We start from the raw sequence: 4,515 nt of genomic DNA, 5'->3' as shown, positions 1-4,515 counted from the left end.
TGCCGCCGCCGACGCCGCCTCCACCGCCACCACTAGCGCTCCAGCCGCAGCCCAGGCCGCTACTAGAGCGCTGGAAGCCCGGGAAGCGTCCGGCCAGGGGCGCAAGGCTCGGGGCGCGCACCCGGTAAGCACAGCGCCGGTTTCCTTTCTCTTCGCTGGAGAGTCCCCGGGATGCAGGATGCCGCCGGAGCCCCTCCCCCGCAGGGATGGAGAGGGAGCGGGCGAGGGGCGGGAGCTGGGGCGAAAGGGACCCAGGGCGGCAGGTGGTGGGCAGGTGGACGACTGGCGGAGCCAGGGACATGATAAGGTCCTGCAAGTTTAGAAAAGTCACCCTGCAAGGGCATGTGCCCTGTGAATCAGGCATTCATTTTGGACTCAGGAGCCCTAGGCTACCGCGGTGTTGCTCCATCGGGAGATGTTATGAACATCGTTTTGTTTTTATTTGCATAAGAGAGGGATTTAAGTGGGCTTGTTTCCATAGAAAATGAACTAAAAAAATCAGGAGGAAAAAAAATAGAGCTCTGAGCTAAAGGAGGCTCTCTCTCTCTCATGCTGTTACATGTGCAGAGAAAGCGTGCATTTAGCAAAGGAGGGGCTTCTCTATCTTTGAAGCCATTAGATGTTTGGGAGGGAATACAAGAGCATTTGGTGGTGATTCATTCCCCCAAACAAGCAGCAAGGGAAGGGCACGAGCAGATTTGAACACCAGTGTGATGTTTCTAAAATGACACTTCCTTGACTACACAATACCAGGAGAGAGGCTCTAGAGCTGCGGGTCCTTTGAAGGGGGTGAGTGAGCTGCACATCTGGACCTTTCAGCTTAAGTTCATGTACTACCAGGAAGACATTGTCACCCCTATCCCTTTAAAGAACTTTGGCAAAAGACGATGGGGATGGATAAGGAGAGCTAGGGAAAAGAAGGGAGCAAATATGACTAGATGGGCTATGTGGGGATCATACAAGCAGAAAGAGCCTGGCATCACTACGTTTGTTCAGTCTCTCACTGGCAGTCCTTGGGCTGTTCTCTAGGAAAATATGTGACCTTGAACATGTCTCTTAACCTTTGTATACCGTGTTCTGCAATAGTGGCTAGGATTGTATGGATTTGAAGAGCTGGATAGATAGAGAGAGATAGAGAGAGAGAGAGAGATAGAAAGAATACCCAGAAAACAGGAAGGAAAGGAGCATCAAAACAATCTCCCTCAAAGTATCAGAATCAGTTGCGACATCGTGGCTGTGCTGTTGGGGGAATGCATCCTGAGAGGTCTGTGGAAGGAGTGTGGACAGTTAGACACCTAGCTTTCATCCAAAGGAAGCTGGAATTTGGGCAAGCATTTCAATACAGTCAAAGCCACCGAACCTGAAGTCCCATGCTTTTATTTTCTGTCAAGTAGCAATTGAAAAAAAAGGCATTCTGGTGACAAACTATGAGGTTCTTTGAATTTATTCTAATGCAAGAAAAATGACATCCTATTTAAAGGTTAGGTACTCAGGGTGAAAAGAAAAAGATTTGGAGTGGGGTCTGACTACATTGGGATTGGGATAAAAAGGTGAGAAAGGAGGACTTTCCAAAATAAGGGGTCCTACACTCGAGACAACTGACACCCACCATGTCCTTGACATCTTTCCACTTTAGTAAATAAAGTAGAGGTACCCTTTCCCTATAAATAGAGCTATATGCTTAGAATTTGGGGTTTTGCATCCCAGATAGGGAGCTGGTAGAATGAGCAATTTCAATTTCTGGGGTGCCTCCAGGTTCCCCCACCATGGGTTCATCTGGCTTTGGAGTGGAGTCTACTCATCCAGATTTGCCCGTTTCCTAAAGGAACTCATTGTGCCACTTGGTGGCACCAAAAAGTTGCATAGAGAACTCTGTTCTCTATAAATACAAACTACCACCCCTCCCTCCTCCGCTCTCTCCCCTTTTCCCCTTCCCCCCTTTCTTGGTAGCTGGAAGATTGCTGTACATACCGCCCTCAGCTCGGCTGTTCTGCACACCCTGAGCACAGGGAATAAACTGAAGATCATCTTGGGGTGTGTGAGGGTCGCCCTGGACTGGAAAGGCTGCTCTATTCAGCTCATCCCTGCATTCCAACTTTACAGGGGGGCTAGCTAGACTGCATCTCACTACTTGCTGCGCGGCCCACAGGGGGTAAGCTTGCTAAGTGTCTGTGCGCCCAGGTGTCCCCTAGCTCCAGAAGGATTTGGGAGCTTTTAGCTTACAGCAAAGCTCACAGTGGGGTTTGGGGGAGGGGGCGTGGGTGGAGCATGGGCGGGAAGCGCCTTGGAGGAGGTTCACTCTGCTCCATTTGCGGATGGCCTTGGTTAACTGAACCTGTTGTTGGCCAAGGCAGGGAGCAATGGGATGAAGGAGAGAAAAGCTGCAAGGATTGAGACAGCAATTCTGCGTGCCTTTGGATGTGAGTTCTTGCTGTCTGAGGCACCAGGTTCCCATGCAGCGTGCACTTCCCCAAACCTCACAAGGGTACGGAATGGAAAGAAAAACTTAAAAAGAGAAGGTAGAGATGGGAAGGAATGGGAGTACCTTACCAATTGATGGTGTCTCTGTCTCACAGTAGCACTTTTTACAGGGAGAGGGGGACAGCGGGTGGTGCTGAAAGCATGCCTCACTCAAGCTAGAGTGCCTGTCTTTGAGTGTCACTAGCAGGCCGCCTGCGCCCTTCTTTCCCTCTTCCACGGAGGCATCTTTCCCTTCCCTTCGGGTACAAAGCATGGGCAGCAACATGAGCAGCATGCCAAGGAGCCCATGCTCCAGCAAGTTGGATCCAGGACAGACTCACCAGTGCAAAAACTAGCAGATGACCCCAAGACTAACCGACACTTGGCGCCTCTCAGAGAGAAGTGACAGGTCCCCTGAGGGTTCTCCACCTGGTGCTGGAGTTTAAGACTGCCCACATTTGCTTCCAGAGCAAGTGCAGGGGGAGAGGGACTGTAAGGACTGTAAGGAGTCTTATTGCTCTCCTCGCTGAACCAACTTCAGCAGCCAAAGAGATCAGGGTATTGTACATCCCTTTTCTTCTTGAAAAGAAATAAATACAGTACAGTGGAAAGGCAGCCTCTCTCCTGTCTTCTTTGCCATGCCCGTGAATAGCATGGAGCAGCCTGGGACTCAGCTAGAGATAGTCTTGATTGCTCTTGTTGGTTTCAGGCCGATACACCAAAGCAGTCTAGGGATGGGGCATTGCACAGAATGAATCCTCTTGTTCCAGTGGCAGAATAAGTGTTTAAAATGTATTATTAATTATTTTTAATTATCCAGAAGTAGCAGTACAGAGAGGTTTCAATCAAACATGTCAGTTTGTGATCACAATGCTTCTTGATCAACATCACCCCTTTCATCATTCTCCCACATTTCTCCCAACTCCACCCAACCCCATAAATTACCTAGTGCATTGAGTTTAATGATGACATCTGCCCACCATTCATCTCTCCATTCCTCTCCACTCACCTTCTAACCCCATCTCCCCACAACACACATCCCAGCTTCCTGGTATTCATTTTGTTAAATTGTGAGTTTGTTGTTCAAAGGACTATACCTGTTGTGAATGTTCTCTTGTCAGACATGCTTTGTGCTACTCCCTTCACTGGGTGCAGTGAATGTTCTTTAAATTCTGTTACTTCCATGTCATTTAAGGATTCGTTGTGGCTATTTCTGTATTTTGGGGATGGCAACTTCCATTTAAAGGATCATTGGTTTATCAAGGAAAATAATGCTTTCTGAACTCCTTCGGTTAGTACCATGCATGCCACTACATCTTATATCTTTCTAGGATATCTTTTCAGCACTCTGGATAGATACTCCAAAGTTTCATGGGAGGATATTTGCATTGAACACTTTGTAGCCACTTCCTCCTTTCCTTGAGAAGAAAGCTTTCCGTGGTCATTTATATTCTGCACAATGTACATACTTTAATTTTACTCCTTTTTTGCTGTCACAGGGTAGTATTTGTTGGTGGTTTATATGCTTGAAGGGAACCTAACCAACCCAATGTTCATTTATGAAATGCGTATTAAATAGATGTTTACTTAATAGGTAGGTACAAGCCTCTTATGTCTGTTTATAATACATGTTATGAAAAGGCTGCAGATACCCAGGCAGAAACTGAAAAATTCACCAATAAGTACTGCAACTACATAGTACAGACTATCCAGGTTTGGGGAATACTTCAGTAAGTACATATCATTTTCCACTTTCCCCCAACTGTTATTGCTGTCATGTTTCCTAATAGACCCATTTACTTACTAATAATGTTTAATTTTGTTTACAAAGAGTTTTAGTTATTCTTTTCTTTCCTTTTTTATAAAGGACATTAAATTTTCTGTAGATAAATTAATGTATGTTATTTTATGGGATACTCAGGCATTTTAAGTATAAAATTTAAATATATTTCAATACAAGGAAGGTGATACCACAAGTTGAAATAAGTTGAAAAATTGTGCACTCATTTGTATTCTTATCTTATTCAAGGATTGGTATCCTCATGGATAAAGAAA

Source organism: Dipodomys ordii, unplaced genomic scaffold (assembly GCF_000151885.1).
Source record: "Dipodomys ordii isolate 6190 unplaced genomic scaffold, Dord_2.0 Scaffold22, whole genome shotgun sequence".
In the NCBI taxonomy this organism is placed as follows: domain Eukaryota; kingdom Metazoa; phylum Chordata; class Mammalia; order Rodentia; family Heteromyidae; genus Dipodomys; species Dipodomys ordii.
This window is presented reverse-complemented; position numbering follows the sequence as displayed.